The sequence below is a fragment of the Sminthopsis crassicaudata genome, chromosome 2 (genome assembly GCF_048593235.1).
Source record: "Sminthopsis crassicaudata isolate SCR6 chromosome 2, ASM4859323v1, whole genome shotgun sequence".
In the NCBI taxonomy this organism is placed as follows: domain Eukaryota; kingdom Metazoa; phylum Chordata; class Mammalia; order Dasyuromorphia; family Dasyuridae; genus Sminthopsis; species Sminthopsis crassicaudata.
Genome location: NC_133618.1, coordinates 75,509,234 through 75,533,201, shown reverse-complemented (window position 1 = coordinate 75,533,201; position 23,968 = coordinate 75,509,234). Strand labels below are relative to the sequence as shown.

At 35.9% G+C, this 23,968-nt stretch overlaps 1 protein-coding gene across 1 annotated transcript in view; it reads right to left on the bottom strand.

The window, feature by feature from the left end:
• ADAMTS18 (ADAM metallopeptidase with thrombospondin type 1 motif 18) overlaps positions 1 to 22,069 on the bottom strand; it is a 165,699-nt gene extending 143,630 nt beyond the window's left edge. Inside the window, exon 1 of the mRNA XM_074286587.1 lies at positions 21,937 to 22,069. The gene's annotated coding sequence lies outside the window, so the exon portion shown is untranslated. The remainder of the gene's footprint in view (positions 1 to 21,936) is intronic.
• Between the last annotated feature and the right edge of the window lie 1,899 nt (positions 22,070 to 23,968).

The window sequence follows — 23,968 nt, the reverse complement described above, 5'->3', positions numbered from 1 at the left end:
TAGGGGAAACATGATATCACTCTTCAATTATATGAAGTATTATCAGGTGAAGAGAAATTACAAGTGCTTTGCTTGACCCTCTAAGACCAGTGAAAGAGGCTGATTTAGGGCTGATTAAAAAAAACATTCCCAACAAGGAAAGCTATCTACAAGTGAAAACAGATTCAAGTCAGTGGATTTCTCCTTCACTAGAAGTCATCTAATGAAGGTTGGATGATCAATCATCCTATATTTTCTAAAAGACATTCTTGCTTACATAAGGATTCGAGGAGATGGTCTTTAAGGTCCCTTCCAGCTTGGGGATGTTGTAGGTACTTTGAGGACACAGCCATTCTTTCTTTGTTAGCAGAGCTCTTAACTGATTTCCCATTCAAGACAAGGCTTGTTTCACAAACCAAACCTGTCATGGAGCCACATACTAAATGCAATACAATGTTGATTTAAGGCTTTGGGTTATCAAGTCTCAAAATGAGCACATGGTTTTTGATCAAACCAGCATTCAGCTCTCCATTGTCAGTCTGTCAGATGCTGCTGGTGAGTCAGCTACTGAGAGCCAAATGTCTGTGATGCTGCTCATCCTGTCAGAGAGGCTTAAGGGAGAGGCATATCTTTTGTCACTGTGCCTGACTAAGCCAGACTATTGTTAAATGCTACATTTTACTCTCAAGCAGTTTTCAAATGTCCATTTCCTTCCTAGAATATTTTAATGGTTGGGGACCCAGTGAAAATCACAAAATTCTAGAAAGAGAAGAGATCTTATAGAAGTAGCCTATACATTTTGGTGTAGCTCTAACTGTTAAAAAGTCTTTACTGACATCAAGCCCAAAGTGGTCTCCTTGCAATTTCCATCTATTCCATCAGATCTGGATTCTAACCTACAGGGTCAAACAGAACAAGTCTAATCCCTGATTCTACTCAAGTTCCAACTTCTGATTCTACCAGGTGGTAGGGCCTTCCCCTCTCAGATTACTTTCCATCTTTTCCAAGTCTATCTTGTATGTACCTAGTTAGTGCATGTTGTTTCCCTCCAATAAAGTATATGCATCTTAAGGGCAGGAACTGTTTTTTTTTTTCTTTTATTTATTTCCTTAGCACTTAGCACAATGCTCGGGCAAGTTCTTAATAGTAAATTATTAATAAATGTTTGTTGATCGATTGATTGATTTCATATGACGATTCTTCTAAATTTTTAAGGATAGTTCATAATGATGTTCTCTTCTCCAGGCTAAATCTCCCCAGTGCCTTCAATTACTCTTTATATATCATGGACTCAAGGTCCTTCATCAGACTGGTTAGCTTACTCCAAACATCCTCCAATTTATCAAGGTCTCACCTAAATTATAGTGTCCTGAACAGAAAACAATATTTCAGCTGCTGTCTAACCAGGGCAGGTTATAAAGCAAAATTATGGTCTTAATGTTTTTGCCTATTTTCTAGATTGACAGATCTAAAGGAAGATCTCACAGGCTCAGGAGAGTAAAGTAAAGGTCTTAGATCAGATAGATAAGTAATAAACTTCAGAGGCTGGATGTGAACATAGATCCTTTGATTCCAGAATCAATTGTTTTTCCTTTAAGGAATCTTTAATCCAACCCAAGAGCATATTAAGTTTTGTTTTGTTTTGGTTTTGATTTCCATATTTCACTGCTGGTTTGTTGATCTCGAAGTCTAATAAAATCCCTAGATATTTTTCAGAAAAAAAATATCTTCCATATGACCATGGTTTCACCATCCTGTATTTTTAAAGTTGTTCTTGTCTTTTTCTCCAACCCCAGCCCATTCTAAGTTTTAGCACTCCCGATACTGTTTTTACAAGATGGTGGCAAACTCTTATATCTCTTCTTCTGTTACTTGTCCTTACATTTGCCTTCCAAATACATACATACATATATATATATATATATATATATATATATATATATATATATATATATATATATATATATATATATATATATATATAATTTAAAGTTGGTTGATTAGTTCCATTGTACATCAACATTGATTTTTTTTCAGACAAGTATTTTTTAACTTCTTGATGGGGTTTGTGTCTTCAGAATTTCCTCCTAGAAATTCCTATTTCTTGAGAATTTTAGTTTAAAAGTTCCTATGTTTCCTTTTCCTGAATCTTTTGAAATCTACCTTCCCAAAATCTATGATACATATCAGATTGTGCTCATACTTTTTTTACTTCTCTGTCATAAATTTAAGAAGATATGAGAAAACAGAATAAAGACTGTTCTTTGTCCTCATTGTGACAGAAACAGTTTCAGGTATAGTTAAGTTTCGAGTGAGAGCATCCTTTTATGATCAGCTGATACAGAATATCAAAGCTGCCCTCAATGGTTTTAAGGACATAACACAGGATGCAGAAAGAACTTATGGATGGGATTGTTGAAGTGATGGGTATCATTTTATGAAAAATCATAGACATAGGAATAATACAGAGTGAAGAAAGCATAACCAAATGACTGCAATAAAACAAAGTCAAAATGCAGGGAAACAAAAATCTCTCTGATGTCATAATGTATGCTGAAGGCTATGGCTTCATCTCTCCTTAAGATTAACAAATGTAACCCCCTTGGGGGTGGAAATGGTGAACTTTGTTTAAAAAAGTTTATTGAGGTACTTATTGGGAAGATTCAATGTATCAAAACAAAAGATATCATTAAAGTTCTTAATGGGAGTTTTGGAAGAATTAGAGTTTTATTGCTACAAGACTAACCAATTCTTTTCTTCATGTAACATGACTCAAAATTTCTCTAAGTAGGGCAATATTTTAATATTTCCACTGAGTCTATGTGTTTTTAATATGCTTCATATTAAACATAAATTGTAAAAATCACCCCCAAAAAATTCATAACAAAAAGGAAAGGTGCCACATAATTCAACTTGTAGCCAGTGGGATTGATATCAATTTCTGGTAAAATTCTAGAACATATTATTAAAGGAACAATTTATGAATAGTTTAGAAAGGAAAACAAGGAGCATTATGAGTCAGCCTGAGCTCATCAAGAACAAGTCATCCCAGGCTAACCTCAAATTTTTTTGGATAGGTTACTACATGGTAAGACCACTGCAATGCCATATATATATAATACTTAGGTTTTAGGGGGGGATCTTTTACACTATCACTACTAGATACATTTAGAAACAGTTGAAGTGCCAAGATCCAAAGAACGATGTTTATCAACCTAGAAGGAAATGTCTCATTAAAAGCCACAGTTCTTAGATTTATTGATTCATCCTTTGCATCAAAGAACTTGGATGAAGGAATTGGAGCCTTCATTCTTTCAACCTTTAATTACCATTTTATGACACTAAGAACTTACAAGCATGAGTTGATCATGCTTTAGTGGTAAAAGCATTGGATTCAGAATCAAGAAACTGGGAGTTGAAAATTCATGTCTGATGATTATTATTTATGTGACCTTTACTTCTCTAAAAAGTATCTTTAGCTCTTAAATGTGAGTATTGGATTAGCAGACCTCTGAGGTCCCTTTCAAGCTCAGAGTTTATGATCTTGTGTCATCCTGTGTCCTTCAAGTGCTGATATTCAATGGCTCTCTGATTCTAAGAAACTGTTAGGGTTTGTGTGATTTGTGTGACAAGTCCTTCAGAGTAGAACTCATTTGAATAAAGTTGCTATTTGATTTCCCAGTGTTTCTACCATTTCCTTTTTATTCTTATTTTTTAGTCTTCAAGTTTAATTTTTATTTAGGCATAAATCTTTTTGCTTATTTATTTTTTGCAAGACAATTGAGGATAAGTGACCTGCCCAGAGTCACACAGCTACTAAGTGTTAAGTGTATGAGATCAGATTTGAGTCCTCTTAACTCCAGAGATGGTACTTTATCGGCCATAAATCTTTTTTAGGAGCCATATGTAGTAGTGTAGGTTAGATTGCTAGTCTTGGAGTCAAGAAGATGCAGTTTCAAATCCTGCCTTTAAGTGTTATCTAATTGACCCTAGACAAATCCCTTAAACATTATATTTCTCAGACAATTTCCAGAACTCTTATTTACTAAGTCATAATGGTTTTAGATCTGGTGGAAGAAGTTCCACAGAAACTCCTCAAAGAAGAGAAGGATTTCATAGAAGGGGGAAAAAACTTTTGTTGTCATTTTAAAATACAAATCCATGGCAAACTAAAATTAGATGTTTTAAAATAAACCCCTTCAAAGACACAAAATGAAATGCACATGAGCAATGAGCAATGAAACTCATCAATAGGCATTTTTGTTATACAACGTTACCCCCAAATGTCATCACCCAAAACAATCAAAGGAAACAAGTTCAACAAAAAGTGGTGACAGAATGTGAAGTCACCATGGGAGCCAACCATGTCAATTTCAACCCTGCTCTGATCACTCAGTGACAACCACATAAAGTCGCTGCTTGTGTTTCACTCTTGCATGTCAGCTTGCATTATTGTTGACAGTCATAGAGAGGTGTGTTAACAACAATGCAAGTGACAGGCAGAATTGTAAAATGACAAGATCGATAACATGTGTGGTTCACCAAACCAACCCAGGAAGTTGAGAATCCATGATTCTGATTACAGCTACCTCATCTTAGAAGATTGATCCAATGTAACAAGCAATTATTAGGTTCACATTTGTTAAATGTACTAGACATTGGCTATACAAACACAAAATTAAAATCTACCCTCAAGGAGCTTATAGTCTAATAGTTTTAATTTATTTATTCGTACATTTCCTAATATTAATTAACTGAGTGCCTAATATGATAGAGTAAGGAATTCTAGACCTGAGAGTCAGCAAGACTTATATATAGATTCCAGCTCAAACACTTAAAGGCTATGTGACCCTGAATAAGTCCTTCTCAGTGTTCTAAGCAGCTCTCTAATGAGATTATAATTTACAAAGATAATAATAACCTGCATTAGTAAAGAGAGTTTTCTCTTCCAGGAATTTTCTGTATCAATGTCCCAATCTTTTTCTTACTTCAGATATCCATGATGGAAATTACCCCTCCATTAGATTGTGAGCAACTTGAGGGTAGGGACTGATATTTTGCTTTTCATGGTATACTAAATTAATAAATGCTTATTAACTGACAGATCTCATGCCTTATCATCACTAATAACTTTTTCTCCCTTTCTCCAAGATTCTAGATTTTTAAATCTCTATCTCCCTGTGTCTCTCTCTTTTTCTCTGTGTGTGTTTCTCTCTGTCTCTCTATGTTTCTGGGTGTGTCTCTGCCTGTCTGTCTGTTTCTGTCTTTGTCTCTCTGTGTCTCTCTATTTGTCTATCTGTCTGTCTTTCTCTTAATCTTCTTCCCTCCTTCCCTCCTTCTCTCTCTCCCTCCCTTCTTCTCCCTCTCCTTTTCTCCAACCTTTCCATTTCATTCTTTTGTGAATTTGCCTCTTACACTTATTAGAAACTCTGGTCCTTCCTGGTTCCTTCCTATTTTCACAGTCCAACCTCACTTCCATCCTTTCACAGCCATAAACCTAAATTTACCCAGTTTAACAAGGCACTATCTTTTATCCTCAAATCTCTTGCCCTGAGTCCAATTGTAGGAACTGTTCTCCTATTTTCTAATGGCTTGTCAGTCCAATGATCTATCTTCTCTACTCTGCAATCTATTGTTTTCTTCTGTTTTCTTTTTTTAAATTAATTTTTCAATTAAAATTTTTTATCTCTTCTACCCTAAACCCACCACTGGAAAAAAGATAAAGAAAATCCATGTAACAAATATGCATAATCAAACTTTTACATGGCTCATGACAAAAAAAAAGGTACATCTTATTCTGTATCTTGAGACCATTACCTCTCTGCTAGAAGATAGATAGCAGGCTTCATCATCAGTTCTCTGGAATTATAATGGTTCATGGTATTGATTAGAGTCGTTATGGATTTGAAAGTTGTTTATTTTTATAGGGTTCTATATTTGTTTTATAAATTATCCTGGTTCTGCTCACTTTGTTCTACATCACTTCATGTATTTCTAGGTTTCTCTAAAATTGTTCCCTTCATCATTACTTATTAAACAATCGTAAGATATGATAACTTAGATTTAAAATACATTCATATACCATAATTTTTTCAGCTGTTATCCAAATGAAGAGCACCCCCTTGATTTACATTCCTTTACAACCACAGAAAAGAGCTGCTGTGAATATTTTTGTACATGTGGGACCTTTTCCTCTTTCTTTTATCTCTTTGGAGTTAATTATTTCATAACTCTCACTTTCTCCTTAACACTCAGAAATCTCACTTCTATCTATCCACACTTCTCTACTGACAAAATTCCTTCACCAATGACCTTTTAACTGCTGGATCCAGTGGCATTTTCTCTGCTCATAACCCTTTTGATCTCTACAGAGACTGTTGACCAATACCATTACTCAGTTTCTGTGTAACTGTTTTTTTTCTTGGTTGTAATCTTACTGGACTATATCCTTCTCAGTTGACTTCAATGATATATCTTCTTCCTACTCCTTCTCTTCCACCCATCCACAAAATGTGGGTAATTTCCCAAGGCCTCCCTTTGCTCCTCTTCAATTATCTCTCTTTAATCTCTCTCTTGGTAATCATGTCCACTTGTGGTCTCTATCATCAATAAAATTAGGTAGATCACTACCCAATCTCTATTTCCACTCAAATCCCATCTTCAGCCTCAAGTCCCACATATTCAACTGCTTATTGGACACATTTACACAATTATTTCATTTACAGTTCAAATTCAAAGCATCCAAAACTAAACATCTTCCCACAAAAAACTATTCTTTCTCCCAACTCACCACCACATTCTCCCATTCCTCCAGACTTTACTCACTAAATCTAATCATTTGCCAAGTTTTGTTAGTGCTAACTCTATAGTATCTGTGGTAACTGTTCCATGAAATTGTTAGACTACATGATCTCTAAATTCTCTTTGTTTTATAAATCTATAATAGATCCTATCATCTTGTGATCTTTTCTTCATTAAATGTAACCACCATACTATTTCACCTCTTTTTAGAACCTACTATAAGTTGCTTCTCTAACTCCAATTTCTCCTCTTTCCAAACCATTATTTAAACACATGCCAAAATAATCTTCCTAAGCCATAGATCTCATCATATTGTTTATCTGCTCAAAAAATTTCAGTGGCTCCCTATTACTTATGAATGAAATACAACAATGGCTCCAACTTATCCTTTTATGTGTAACTCACATTATTTCTTTTCACACATTCTTACACCAAATCAAGTTACTTACTATTCCCCAAACTCAGTATGTCATTGTCCAGTTCTATATATTGCCTAGGACATCTCCCATGCTTAGTTGTAATCTTTCTACCTCTCTGCTTTCTGGTATCTTTCTTTTCCTTCAATCTATATACCACTTCCTCCTTGAAACTTTGCCTGGTCATCTCCTCCTTCATATGGTGATTTCTCCCTCTTCAAAACTTCTTATAACATTTTCCTATATCTCTTCTTTACCTGAAGCACAATGTACTTTGTATATTTGTGTTAATGCATATGTTCCCTAACCATCTATAAACTTTTTGATAGTACAACCAAGTCTTTTTTAATCTTTTTGTCCCTAATACTAAGCAGAGTTACTTTGTACAAAGTAGATACTTAATAAATATTTATTGAATTGAACTTAAAGGTATCTAATAGTTATGTATTTCTACAAATCAAAGTATACATAACAATGTTGCTTAATATTGAAATTTGAATGTAACTAGCATTCAAAATTAACATGGTCAAACTAGGAACAGACTACAGCTCCAAGGAAGTAGTCCATTCTGTGTCCCCAGACAATGCCACTTCCTCGTTAAGAATTCCAGTGCATTTTCTCATAAATATAGCCTCTTTTTCTAGAAACCCAATTATTTTCAGCAACTTCAGCTGGCATGCTATGGAATTCAAAAGCAAACACACATGTCTTCCAAAATATTTCCAGATGGCCACACACACACACACACACACACACACACACACACACAGTATTTCTGCACAAGTGTTCCAATAATCTCACCAGATCAGATCCTCTTTGTTAGTTCAATACCTGAACTATTCCCAGAGGCATTCAGAATGACAATTTTCCCATTCTCCAAAGTTAAATACAAAAACCACAAATAATAATTCTCCAAATTGAAAGACATTTTATGATTACTTTGAACAGTTATCCTTTGGAAATAATAAGGAAGCAACTAGGCTAGATAGAGCCTAAATACCTATCATACTTTAAAAAAAAATTCCACGCAATCATAAATATGGGTCCTCCCTTCCTCCACTGAACCAGATTGAAATTTACTAGATAGTTTCAGCTGTTGTTGCAGAAAAAACAAAAAGCATCCCCTGGTGGCCTGCCCCATGGTAATGAGTTTCTATTCAGTAAGCAAGGCTGATCTTCAAACGCTAAACATTGAGTCTGTCCATCATTGGGGCCCTTTTCAAATTTAATAAATATTTATTAAGTGTCTTTGTTGTTGTTGTTCAGTCATTTCCAACTCTTCATGACCCCATTTGGGATTTCCTTGGCAAAAACACTGAATTGATTTGCCATTTTTTTTCAAATAATTTTTCAGATGAGGAACTAAGGCAAACAGGATTAAGTGACTTGCCAAGGGTCACATAAATAGTAAGGATCAGAGGCCAGATATGAACTCAGAAAGATAAGTCTTCTGATCCAGGCTAGATATTCTTATCCACTGCGCTGACTAGCTGCCTCATTTCTACTATTTGTTATAATATGCATGTAATGTGCGAGATGATATTCTGGATACTATGGATTCAAATATATTTCATAGAGCCTTTGCCTTCTTGCTTTTTATACATTAGGATTCAACATGTACCCAAATCCATGTTGAGAAAAATGCCTTCCCTTCTCAGATTACCTCCCATATATTCTGTAGATAACTTGTATATACCTGGTTATTTATATTGTCTCCTTTGCTGGAATGTGAGCTCTTTGAGGGTAGGAACTGTGCTTTTCTTTGCCATCTCTAGAGCTTAGTACGGGGCTTGGCACATGCCAAATCCATAACAAGTACTTGTTGACTTATTGACAAAAAATATATAACACAAAGCAGAATGAGATGAGAAAAAAAAAGGAAAATTCCAAAGAAAATGTCCCAGAAAAATCTGAAGACTAGAAACCATTTTTAGTGGGGAATCAGCATAAAGTGCAAATGAAAGTCAGTTTTCTGGAAGATTGTGATGAAAAGGGACCAGATTTCACACATGGAGGACAGGTGGGACAAACTCAGGGGACAATCAGCTGTGACATAAAAAATGAAGTGAAATTTGTCTGAACAGATAAGTTGAAGCCATATTGTAGAGGGGCTTAAATTTCAAATGCTGACAGAAATGATTGTTAATAACCAATATCTTGGGGAGATTCAAGCTCCCCCCTTCTTCCATATTTTTTATTTTAAAAAAAAATCAGTCTCTTGAATTAATGAGATTGAATTAATTTTACTCAATCTTAGATGGACCTACTCAATATTAAGAAATTTAAGCTAAGGTGGAAAAGCCTATTGAGATGTGCAATCTGGGGCTTCAGACACCACGGCAATGTTTAGCAATGTGCTCTCAGCTACACTATTGTATTCTTCTCAAGCCAGGATAGAAATAGATCCTTTTGTCTAGATAGCCCAAGTCCCAGGATGGTCTGAGCATAGAGATATTTTCTATGTCCAAGGATGACATGAGGTAACTCAGAGCTTTTCATTGAACATCTATTCTTCAAAGGGAGCCCTGCTCCCATGATTGTCTTTGGTCTGGGAGAGATAGCCAAATTACCAACCTTTTATTAAAAACCTGCTGGATTTATTAATAAGATGTTTAAATTACCCAGAAACTATGTCTTTCAAACTTTTTTAATCCTCATAATGCCAAAATAAGGAGTTTGTATTTAATCCTGTTAGAAGTAGTGAATCACTGAGCTGGGAATGATGTGCTCAGCCTTATTCCTTATAGAGATTGTTTTGGTATTTGTGTGAAGATTGGAGACAAGAGAGACTAGAAACAGAGAGCTCAGTTAGAATGCTACTATCCTACTATAACAATTCAGGTGAACGGTATTAAGGTTCCAAATTAGGGCAAGAAGCTTTACAAAAGAAAGATAAAATGAATATGAGATATTGCATGTCAAAGATTTGTGATATGGAAAAGTTAAAGATTTAGATTAAGAGACTAAAATTTAGGTTGGAGTATCCTTAGCAAAAACAGGGAAGTTTGGAGCATGGGTAGGTTTGTTAGGAAGAAAATGAGTCCCATATTGGACATTTAGAGTTTGACATACCTTTAGGACATTCAGTTCAATATGTTTAATAGATAGTTAGAGATATTGGTAAGAGTTCAAGAGTAAGATTAAGGCTGGATAAGTAGATTTTGAAGTTACTGCCTGAAAACAACAATTATAAGCATAAGAGCAGATGAGATCACTGAAAAAAATTTAGAGGGAAAATAGGACTTAGGATAGAACCATGGTGGAAACTCATCCTAGGAGATAGAAAATGGATTATGATCTTATTTTCCATAGTCCTCTGACATGTGAATAGGTTTCGTACCTTGAAATCCCCTAGAAACTTAATTGTAGAGTTTCCTAATTTGCTTTTTTACTTTTCTAAACAGTGAGCTAGGAAATTTATAATAAAATTGACTACACAGTAAATCAAGACATAAAAGATTTTGCTTGAATGTAATGACAAGACTGAAAAAGAGCACTTAGAAAGGTATGAGGTGAATTAGCACAGCAAAGTATCATAGGGCATAAGGAAAGAGAGTTTTTTAGGAGGAACAGGAGGTCAACTGTTTCAGAAGTTACAAAAGAAAAAATGAAGATAAAAAGATCAAATAAAATCAGGCCTAAAAGAAAACTATCAGATTTCACAGTAAATAGAATGAACAACCTTGAAGCACTTAGCATCACACAGCACATGGCATTTAATAAATACTACCTGACTGACCTAGCAGAGAAAGTAATTTCAGATTAGTGCTAGAGTCAGATGCTAGACATCAAGGGATTGCGATGTAGTGAAAGATGAAGTGACAATAACAAACCAATTATTTTTTCTAATAGTTTGGCTTTAAGAAGGGGAAAAGGAAAAGAAACTACATGTTCTAACATATTCATAGTAGTTCTGTTTGTGCTCAAAAAACCAGAAATTGTGGATATGCCCATTAATTGAAGAATGTCTAAACAAGTTGAGGAATATGACAGTGATGTAATACTATTGTGCTGTAAGAAATAATGAGCTCATTGATTAAAAAAATTGGATATATTTGCATGAAATAAAAAGTAAAATGAGGAGAATCAAGATAACATTGTATACAGTAATAGCAATATTGTTTTAAAAACAACTTTAAGCAACTAAGTCAATATGACTATTATAAATTTCTAAGTTAATTACAAAGGACCTATGAAGGAAGTAGTTATCTGCATACAAAGAAGTAATAAATAGAAGCATGTATAGACTGATTTTACATATATATTTATGCCTAATGGTAGCCATGTCTAGGATGGGGTAGAGGGAGAAAAAATTACATGACAACTTTATTATATATTTAAAAGGAATAGCAAGTTGTATGTAGATTTACAGTTTCATGTGCAATCATCTTTTTATTCAATTGTTTGTTTCATAAGTCAAAATTTAAAAAACCTTTTAAAGAAAGCTATGACAACAATAAGGAAAGAGAAAGCTCTAAGAAAGATTGCTTTTATAGATAGGGAGAGTTTGAGAGATGCTTTCAGCAAAGAAGGATATAGAGAAAAACTGAAGATGAAAAGAAAGATTATTAAAAACTCAAGTTTAAAATGCATATTATCAGAATTGATGGTTTTTATAAAGAATTGTTTACAGAAAGGTTTATTTATAGCAATCTCTAGCACAAGATATCAGTTTTTGATGTTCACCCTCAATTTTCCACAGGTTCAATAAACAGTTGTGTTTTTTATTTCTACACTGATTTTTAGAAACATTACCTTAGTGAAAGTTGAGGATTGACTGTATGTATGCATGTTATCTATCTATCTATCTATCTATCTATCTATCTATCTATCTATCTATCCAATTCTCTCTGACTAACAGTTTATCACCAGCCTATGTACTTTTTTCTAACACAGCAACCATGAAATAACCCATAAAATGCAGTATACAAAATAAAATTATTAGCATACAAAACATTTTTCCTACTGGTAATTCCTTAGAATTGTGTGATCTCTTATGCTAACATCTCAATTTAAAAAAATTATTTCAGACAATATTCACTCTTTATAATTCATGAAATCTTCTGTAACATAAATACCATATAGCAAATAAAATTCTTAAAACTAAAAAAACAAATTTAACCTGAATCTTACTTTCTATTATAGCAGATGGCAGTGAGAGAATGTTATACTATGTACTGTACTAGTGCAAACCTTTCAATCTGAGCAGCCCTCTGAAAACCAAAGGAGAAGCTGCTGGAACTTTAATTGCTACTATTGGAAGATACCAAGATTGGATAGGCCTTGACATTGTCCTTGACACTCAGTCCTTTAAGGTTGGTAGATGATATTGGAGATTGTGCAGGATACACAAGATTGAAATAATATATCCTAATAGGATACCACAAACTTATGTACATCACACCTTTCATTTTTTCTATATTGCTCATATCCACAAATGTGCATATTTCAGTGTGACAGTAAAAATGAAGTTACTAACAAAACCACTTGAATGCTTGAAATCATAAAAGTTAGATATGTGAATGTTGAAGACTGCACATAGGCTTATAGATATAAATAGATGATAGATATTAGATAAAGATATAGATATATATGAGATTAAGAAACAGAAATAGATGTCAAGATGGAGATAGAGAGGTAGCTAGTAGGCAGATGGACAGATGGGGGAAAGAGAGAGAGGGGGGGGGGATAAGAAAGAGAGACATACAGACAGAAGTAGATAGGTAGATGTATGGCAAATATCTCCCTATGCCACAGAGAGTGCACTAAAGTCAGAGTGAGTTTTGACTCTGCTGTGTGTACAGTAAGTAACAAGTCACTTCTCTCTTAATCTTGGTTTCCTTTTCTCTATAACAAAGTTTGAGTTAAGGTTTCCTACAGTAGTAGCATTCTGTGACTAGAAGTAAAATGCAAAAGGCTTCAAAAAGCAAAGGAAAAATTGTAAAACTTTAATTTTTAAATGAAAGATATCTTTTAAAAATATTTTCTCAATAATAAAAGTAGAAACATTCTAAAGCTTAGCAATGATGATTTTTTTTAAAAGTTCAAAAGAACCCAAGGGAAAACCAAGATTTATTTACATCAAAGGCATCTCTTCACAAGAGGTCAACTTTCTGTCCAGACAAATCTCTCTTCCCAGGCTCATGGTCTGGTATTTGAGTATAATCTCCCCTATAATTGGATAGAAAAACTGTGGGAACAGACTTTCATGGGAAGTACTGGATATAGATAGTAAAGAAGAACCAAGTGATTTCACAGATACTCAGAAAAAGATAAAGCCCTGAAAAATGTTCTTGATACTTGTAGACCCATCAGTAGACACAATATGCTGAGACTTCAACAGGTGTTCACTTGTGAATATGAAGAATGCAGAGCAATATGGGAGACATGTATGAAATGGTGTACGTATAAGCCGAACCAAAAGAAAACCAACATGACCACAACAATGCAAAAGATGACACTTTTTGCAATAATACCAGGTCAAACACAATTAACAATGTTAGTGTCAAAAACTTGAAGCTCAATATTTTGTTGCTAACAAGCAATAAACGACTAGAGTGGAAAGTGGCATTTACCACTAGTTACAGCTACTTAAATGGGATTGTTTTGTTTTACGGTTTTTTAATGAATGACTTTGAGGAGAGCTGGGGTGTTTGGATGACTATAGAATATATCTGATGATTTCATTTTCCAGAAACATTATCAGTTCTATCTTCTACAAACTTGCTTATTATAAGGGGAAGAAAACTAGATCATTTTTATCTATGCAATGATAAAAGTATTGTTCTGAAGAAAGTCTTAAGAATTAAGAATTCAGGGCCTAGAATCTGGAGAACTGGGTTCATTTCCCAATTCTGCTACTGATTCACAATTACCCTAAAGCAAGTTATTTTTCTTTGGGAATTAGATTCTCAGTCTATAAAATTAGGGAGGTGACCTAGACACATATAGGAAGCATTAGCAATAGGATAGATGAAAAGGTCCCATCATCTTTAGAGCTCAGTGGTAGAACAGAGATCCTTGAGAAATGAGATAGTTTTGCTTTTCTTTTTAGAGTCCCTATGCTTAGCAAAGAACTTACCACAAGCAAACAATTTAGTCTCTTTTTTCATTTATCATTAGTTACAATATATCATTACAGAAAAGCCAGCAAATTTGTCCCATCAAAAGGCAAATATGGTTCATGCTCTAAGGGAAGCTTACAGCCCAAAGTGGGAGACATCACGTAGGCAAGTAAGTAGAAACAAATTGTAGACAGGATTAGTTAGAGATCATCACAGGTAGAAAAACACTAGCATAGGGATCTAGGAAATCAGCTGAGACCTGAAGGAAGCCAAAGAACCTAGGAGACAGAAATGAGAAAGGAATCTTTCAGGAATGGAGACATGCAAAGTCAGAATGTTTTGTCCAAGGAAAAGCAAAGAGTCAATGTCACCAGAAGATAATGACCTGTAAGAAGACAACTCAAATGTTGTAGAAACAAGAACTGTTCATATTATGATGAAAAGAAAATGATGATAGCTTCATTTTATGGCATTATATTGGAAAAATTGTGAGAGAAGGAATGTAAAAATTGACCCCATTAAACAAATGAGGAAATTGAAAAGGATAAAGCTATTAGCCTACAGTCATTCATCTGGGAAATGTCCAAGTCAAGATTAGAATAGAGATTTTCTGATTCCAAATGCAGTCTTCTTCCCTTGAAAATGAACCCTTGTGCAATGTGATAATGACAGGGAATAGTTAATTTAAAACTACAAAGTAGACTATCATATCTGGAAGGATTCTTCAATTCCAACTCTATCTTATGCAAATGGGGAAACTAAGGCCCTAGAATTAGGAAAAAAGTAGGACTGAAAAGTATAATGTCTGAACTCAAGCCACTGGCTTGATTTGTAGCCTGTTCAAAAGCTCAGTTTCCTTACCTATGAAATCTGAACTCAGTCTTTATTGATGCCAAATCCAACACTTTATCCATTATGCCATTCAGCTACTTTTATAACAGGGAACTCTGGTCAATGAAAGTGAAACAATGAAAACACAGAATGTCACAGCAAAAGGGGATCAGATCCACCACTGTTCTCATTTTACATTTGGGGAAACTGAAGCCCAGGGAGTTAGTGGGAAAGGATGACTCAAAATCATGACATTAGGATTAATAATACCAGGTCCTGCCATTAATTTATTCTGTGACCCTGAACAAACTACTTTACTTCTCTGACGATAAAATCCCCAGTGAGCTACTGGAGAGAAAACATCCTAAACTCTAAAGCAACATATAAATATGAGTTGCTTTTGATATAAGCTATAAAATGGAAACAATAATCTTCATGCAGTGTATCTTTCAGGGTTAATGTGAGAAAAAAAAAGTCTTTGGAGAGAGGCAGTATGGTTCAGTGGGAAAAGCATAACAACTGGAGTTGGCAGAAACTCTAGATGGAATCCCAGCTCTAGTCTTCTGTGATTATTAGTAACCTGCTCAACTATTCATAGTTTCATTTGACTTAAGTACAAAATGGAGATAATGATGCTTGAGCTATCATAGGAGAATGTTTTGTAGCCTCAAAGTGCCACTGAAATTTGAGCATTTCTTTCTCCCAGATCCAGCACACTAGTTGCCCATGCAACTAGTAGTAGTGAAAAGTTTTAAGAACCATTTGGTGGAGAAGGGAACCTCACCGGCCCTGCAGAAAACCCTGAAAAGAGCTCCTTTAAACTTAGCTGATCCTTGGACCACAAATGTACAAATGCCTTTGCCATCCTCAAAGCATTCCCAGCTTGGTAGCACCTTCCTGAGTTTGTTGGCATGGCCTTGCATCCTCACCACCCCCCTGTACCTCCACATCACAATGAGACACTTCAGTGAAGCATTTGATGTGCTCTGATCATAGTAGGCACTAAATAAATAAGGAACAAATGAATGAATGAATATGGTTCAATGTCAGCTGCTCACAGCTTCTCAACAAAGCCACGAACCCCTGCTCCTTTCTGCTATACACTAATGCCTTTCGGTTCAGTAGCCCTTCACAAACGGACTTTTCTCTCCAAACTCCACTATGGTCATCAACAGAGAGCTCAGTGATTGAGTCCTCTGAGGCGTGAAAAAGACAACCCAGCCCAGATCAAAGAGTGTCTGGTGCCTACGGAAATACAAGTGCTTCACAATCTCACTGCCCCTTCCCCACTCCCGGCTTGGCAGAATGAGTTCTTGCCCTTAAAGCACAGAGTGGTCCCTGCTAATGAACAGTCCAACTGAAGAAGGAGTGGGGCCAACCCTGGAGGAGAAGGACCACTTAGGACTTAATTGCTGGAGAGCAAATCCAGTGATGAGGAGGGGGAGCCCAAACCGCAAAATGAGGTCTAAGAGGGAATACACAATCTGCAGCCTGGCCATGAGATAGCATGTAAGCTGAGTCGATTCCACACAGGATCGTTGATAGCAGGGCCTAAGGCACAATCCAAGATTATCCTACTTTCTGTACAAGCAGGAGGTGCCATCAGTGAAGGCATGTAAGGGAAAACTCTCTGGACTGGGAGCCAAGAGTCCCTTGTTTTAAATCCCAACTTTGCTGCTGCTTGGCTGTGTGACTGTGAAATTACTTCAATTACCTCTGTAAAATGCAGGTAGCAATATTTGCCTTCACTGCTTTGTAAGGAGCTTGGTAAGGAGCTTTATAAAACTTAAAGGATTGCCACAGCTCAATGGAAACTGCTACAGCCATTAATCAATGAAGATTATTAACTAGTAAGAAGTACCTCTACAGATTAATTCTAGCCAAAAGTTTGTAATCAGACATAATAATGAAAAGAGCCTTATGTTTTTGCAGTTGGAACTTTTCTCCATAATAATCTTGTGAAGTAGAGAAGAGTATTCTTATTTAAAGATGAGACACCAAGGTAAGAGAGAGAGGTTGGTGTTTTTCCATGACACACAACCACCAAATGCAGAGGCAGAAGTCAAACACAGGGATTTTGGTCTAATTTGTTTGGGTTTTTTAAGTAGATATTCAATTCGTTCTTATACTTCTGATTTGTTAATGTGTCTTATCAGAAATGCCATTTTTCCTCTGAGGACTGCTTTAGCTACATACTCAAAAATTCTGCGACCATGAGACATCATACTACAAACTACTCATTATTTCTATAATCTATTCTTTCATGGACTTATTATTCAGAGTGTCATCCTTAGTCTGCCCTTAGACCTCTCTCTTTGCTTGGTACAGTCTTCTGCTTCCCTAGTTGAGGGCTTCTTCAGTCCTTTATATTGCCTTTCAAGAAAATTCTGGGTCACTGGTTCTCAAATCCTTCCTCCCTGCTTTGTTTAATGACAGAATGTTATTAATTTGAAGTGGAAGGCTGGAGAACTGAGTTCAGAATTCAGCTCTGACACTTAATAGCTGTGTAACTACATCTCTCAGGTTATTCTTTAGAAAAAAGTTAATAATAATAATTATATTTGTATTATCTATTTAAAAGGCATGTTGGAAGGGAAGCACTTCATAAACCACACAGAATGAGAGAAATGGGAGTAATTATTTTTTTACTAGCTTTAAGCCCTGCATTAGATTTTTTCCAGTTCTCCTTCCACCTGGCCATGATGTTCTGGCCAACATGTTTAGCACCTGTATTTCAACATACATTAAAGTCTTCTACTGATGTGTTAAACATTCAGTGGCACTTCAGATTCAAGCCAACCTCAAAAATGTTTACAGGCTCCTACAGTCAATCAAATCCTACAAGTCCTATCCCTCAGCCCAACACTACCTACCTGGGCCCCAGGCAGAATTTACTGCAGAGAGGAAATCTCACTTATTTCAAATGTTTTCAGGTGTACTGACTCCCTCCAGCTGCTACACTGAATGACAGCATCATATAATGACAGCTGCCAAGGATTGGAAATAGGCCTTAATCTTTTATCAGAAGACCTGGTCAAGTCCAATCTGCTACTTAATAAATGTATGAGTATATGGATAATTAATGTACAGATCTACAAACACATAATACATATATGTATGAAGATAGATAGGTTAGACAGATAGCTAGATCCATGGTGAAGAGAAAGATAACATTAACCACCAACAGAGCCTAGAAATGCTGTCCCTAAAATATTTTCCTTCATGAGTTAAACCTTGAAGGAAATAAGGGATTCTTAGATAAAAGTAAAAGATTCTTAGATACTGATTTTGACAAGGGAAACAAACTGTGAAAAAGCAAAGAATCAGGAAATAAAAAGTCAAGTTTTGAAAACAGAAAGGAAGTTCATTTGGCTAGAAGGAAAAGGAAGAAAGAAGAGGAATATTAATCAGTCAATAAGAATTTATTAAACATCTTTCTGCAAAGTGCTGAAGATACAAAGAAAGGCAAAAGGCAGTTCCTATTCTTGAGACACTCACAATGTAATGGGATCCTAACATTCAAATTATGTACAAACAAGGGGCAGCTAGGTGGTGCAGTGGATAGAGCACCAGCCTTGAATTCAGGAGGACCCGAGTTCAAATTTGGTCTCAGACACAACACTTCCTAGATGTGTGACCCTGGGCAAGTCACTTAACCCCAGTCTCGGGGGGTGGGGTGGGGTGGGAATATGTACAAACAGGCTATATGTATATACTTACATAAATGGGGAATAAACAACAGAGAAAAGTTAAATAGAATGAAGAAGGAATGGGGAAGGCTTCATGTAGAAGCTGGGAGCATACTGTGCTGGATTTTAAATGCCAAACTAAAGAATTTATCTTTGACTCTAAAGCTAATGGATCCCACTTGGGGTTCATGAGCAGGTGATTGACATGTCCAGACTGTGCCTTAGGAAAACTATTTTGGCAGACTATAAAAGATGGACTAGAATTGGGAGTGACTGGAAATGAGGACTCCAATTAGGAAACCATAACAACAGAAAGGGAATAAAAACCTTAATGCCAATGATGGCCATGTTTAGTGAAGAAAAGGGAAATAAATACAAGATATGTTGTAGAAGAGGAACAAAACTTAACAACTGAGAGAAGAACTGAGCTCTAATTCTGGCATTGCATTTAATTAATTGCATGACCATAGGCAAGTCATAACATCTCTTGGACTTGACATTTTTCATCTGTTAAATGGGCTACTATTTTCAAAGAGTTGTTGGAAGAAAAGCATTTTGCTCACCTTAAAGCACTATAGAAATGGCAATTGTCATAATTAGTAGAGAGACAGCATGATGTCTTGAATATGTTAGACTAATAAGCAGGAAAATCTGAGCTTCAGACAACTGTGCTAAAGCTATATGCTACAGGTAAGTCACAATCTCTGTGGGAGGAAAGTGTTCCCATTCTGGAAACTCCTCACTTGCTATATTGATAGATATGTCATCATCATTGATTGTAGTAGTATCACAGATATCTGGATACATCACAGAACATCCCCCCAAATCTGACATTCAGTTCAATTCAATCTGATCATTTATTAAATGCCAACTTTGTGCAAGATTTGTGCAATGCTTGGCCCCCAGAGTGAAAAATTACAATTCCTGATCTTAAGGAGCCCATCTTTTCCTAAAAGGTGACAACATGAACCTAAATAAGTTTAGAACACAACAGAAAAAGTGGAGGCAAAGGACATATGCAGAAAAAAAATATCTCAAGGGGAAAAAATGAGGAAGGAGAAAATACTTTCAATGGCAAGGAATCAGAAAAAAGCTACATAGAGGAGATGGTACCTAAGCTCAGACATGAAAGGAGGGAGGGAAGATCATGAAGGAAGGGAAATATTAAGATTAGATTTCATGTATTTCTGAATACAACTAATTTTCCCCCTGCCCTTAGTTCTGTTCTTTCTTTTGCTTTAAGTGAACTACTTGGGTTCCCCCCATTTCTACTTGTCAAAATCCTGACCATTGTTCAATAGCTCCATTGCCACATGCCTGGTAAAACCTCTCCTGTACAATCACCATTGTAATCCCCAAATTGGGAAATTGCCTTCTTTCCTTCAACTTCACATAGTACTTTACTAAGTCTTCCCCTTTCAGAAGACCTTCATCCACTCTGTATATGTCTTCTGTGCCTCTTTCATTAACTTGTCATCTCTTTTAGGGGCAGGAACTGTGCTTCTGACTTTTTTTGTATCCTTAGCATTTAGCATAGTACCTACTACATAAATGTTTGATAAGTGCTTATTGGCTGACATCTCTCTTAAACTCTTTTGTTCTAGTCCTCTAATGATGATTAGATAACTAAACAGTAGTTTAGTGTGGTGAAAAGAGCCTTCTTTTGAAGTCTATGATTCATAAGAGCAAATAGAAAACCCTAGGATTTATAAGTGAAAGGAACCTTAAAGATCATCTCTTACCCAATTCTCTCTTCTCTTAGATAAGAAAACAGAAGGTTCTAGCAATAGTTCAAGCTCCCAGATTTCCCTAGCTCCTGCTCTAAGAAATCTTCCCTGAAGTAGTTGAGCCTACTAAGGGATAATAGGTGGACAATCTGAGTGAAGTACTGGATTTATTTTGTTTGGTGATTTTTCAGAGTGGTGAAGGGAAAATTGAAAGAGTTTGATCCAGATTTGTGATTTCATTAACAAAGGGGACTCATAGCCAAGAAAGGATAGGACAATGCATTTGGAAGACTTGATTTCATTCTAATTCTGCCTCAGCCATGTAATGGTTATATTACCCTGCACAAATCACTTGATCTCTTTAACTTCAGCTTCCTCATCTATAATACAGGGGTAATAATAGCATTTACCTAGATAGATTAAAAAGTGTCCCACAAGGCAGTTTTAAACCATACTAAGGACATCCTATACTATACAAACTTTAGAGCTACCATATTGATATATAAAAGCTAGCTATTATTGCCAATGAAGATCAACAACTGTTTTACTACTTATAATCTAGGACAGTTATGTGAGATTCTAAGTAAAGTGACTTAATGAGGGTCACAGACCCAGTCACATGTCAAAGACTTGGGTCTTCTTTATTCTGAGGCAGAGCTTTCTAGCCAGGATGTCAAGGTACCTCTCACTGCTCTGATATCCACCACATTTTACAAGAATCAGAAGAGTGTCTGAGGAAGTGGGCAGGATTTTCTATTAAGGATGTTTCTGAAGGACACAGGCAAAAATCACAAAGGATGAAAATGAGATGACAGGATCTGGAATTGAAAGTCACTTAAAGATAATTTGGTACAACCCTCTCATCTTACAGATGAGGACATTGAGTCCTCATTATTAGTCACAAAAATAGCAAAAACAAGATTTGAATAAAGTTCTGACTTCAAATAAGGGGCTTTCTACTGCTCCACACCACTGATAGTAGAATGATTCCCTCATACAACCCCAGTTGAAGTAGAAACTCTAGTGCCTCTCACAAGGAATTTCAGGCACATGGTAGGTCCTCACTAAATATTTGTTGAACTAAATTTGAAGAGAGATAGCTCCATCTCAGACACTTATTGAATTGTGTGATTCTGAGCAAGTCATTTACTTCTCTGAGCCTCAGTTTTCCCATCTGCAAAATGAAGAGGTTGACCTCAAAACAACCTCCATAGTTACTTTTAACTCTAAATCTTTGACCTTTTGAATTGTAATGAGGAAAAAATAGACATGTTCAACTGAGAATGAGATGAATTAAAGCTGCTGAAGAAATGTGCCATATTTAGCAGAAGAGTGTTTATATTACCCACATCTGTTCGCCCAATTGCATTTCCTCGTCACACAAAACACATAAAAGCTGGAGCACGATTCCTTCAGCAGCCACACTCACCAGTCCCATGCATGTCGACAATGCAACCGAAGAAGTGGTGTCATTCCAGATGAATCCCTGATAGAAACATTGCTCAACTGCAAGCTTCCCAGACTCGAGGACTCCATCTTTTCCTAGTACCTGGACAGTAAGATCTTGGCTAAGGATGGCAGAAGGTTCAAGTTCTAAATGCAGTTCTTGCCCAAATGCTGCAAATCTATAGTGCAATGAGCCTCCTGGTCTCTGAGGGGATCGCTTCCGACGTCTACTATGCAAAATGTCATGTGAAATGTAGGCCCCTCCAGGATCCACTTCGACAGGTGTCACAAAGACATAATCTGCAGTGGAAAAAGAATGTTACCATCAATCCCTTTTGATTCATAATCATTTCTCATAGACAGAGAGCTAGACACTGGAGATGATCATTTGCACTTTGTTGTCTCTCTCCCTCTCTTACTCAGATACTCTTTCTTTCTCTGTGCCTCCTTATGTCTTTCTCTATCTCTGTCATGCTTTTCAGTCTCTGTGTAAGTGATTTGATTTTGGTAGCACAGCTAAAAATCAAGATGTCTGGGAACAGATCCCAAATCTTCCTAAGACCTAAAATCAATTCATTATGTAGAGGAGTTTCATGATACATGCATTTAGAATGAATTTGCTCACCTGCCTCCATATCTTCTCCCTACTCCTCCCACAAAAAAAAAGAAAGAAAGAAAGAAAAAAGGGGAAAAAAAGAAACAATTTAAATAGTGCAGGCCATCATCCCTCTAAATCAGAACATTTTAATCTTTCATATGTCATGGACTCTGGCAGTATGTGCAACTAAAGGAGTTTTAAGGGAATTTTCCACATACACGGTTAACCTTACAGATTGACTTTAAAGCCTAGCCAGACCCCTGCCTTGCCATAGGATTTCCCTAAGAGAATGACTCCACTCTACACTGGTCAGCCACAGGCCAGCAGGATTATTGTATAATACTATATTTACCTCTGTTCATAGACCACTTCAAAATATTGGCTATAAATCCTTAAATATTATTTCCTTTAAAGAGAAAGAAAACATAATAATATGATGAAAAACAATTCCTATTATAAACTATACCCAAGTTTTATAAATATGAGAATTGGAAGAAAAATATATAGTTTATACCTGAATCAATTTAGGAAAATCTCACCTATATAAAGTAACTGGATAGTCTCATAGCTGTTTCACATGTATGATCTCATTTTAATTGCAGAACAGATGGATCAAATTTCTTGATGCTCCTTTAGTAAACTAGAAATCCCTCTCTCCTTTGATAGCTAAAAATGGAAACCTGAAATATATTTTGCCTGTATTTTAATTGTTTAGTTTCATACTTCCTGTTCATGTGAAAAGCACATTATTGAACCATATTAGATAAATTTCTTTTAAAATAATACTAAATTTAGTAACTCTTCACTTAAATGGCTCTTGGTTAGGTTCTTACTAACTGGTAAGTTGGTACTTGGCAATTCTCTAGCTCAGAGTTCACATCTTTAGTTCAAACCTTTACACTTTTAAACTTCTGAAAGGAGTTTACACCTCTAAAGGAGCAAGTTTATTGGTTGAAGGAGTTCCCACAAGCCCTTGGGAGTACTCACAAGCCCATTCTCTGAGAGGATAAAAAGAGGCAACATTGAGTCTGAACAACAGTCTAGCTTGGGATAAGAACAAGACTTCTCAGGAGAAGAACTTCAGGGAAACTCGAGGAGATTCAGAGCCAGGATTCACGAAGAAAAGGATTCAAGATTCTACCTTCCCTCTGGCTGGAGGCCCCAGAAGACTCCCAAGAAACCTGCTCACAGAGGAAAAGATTTTACAGAAAAGAAACCTCCTCCCAGAGAAGGATTACAACTGAGAGATGACAGGACATTACAGCTCTGGGTTAATTTTTGTTTGGCTCTTAATAGGAAAAAAGGTCCCCTATCCCCAATGTAAAAAAGTTCTGATTTTGCAAAAAATTTTCCTTGAACTGTAGAACACTAGAAAATTCCAGAAACAACCTTAGAAATAAGAAATGAAAACAAAAGA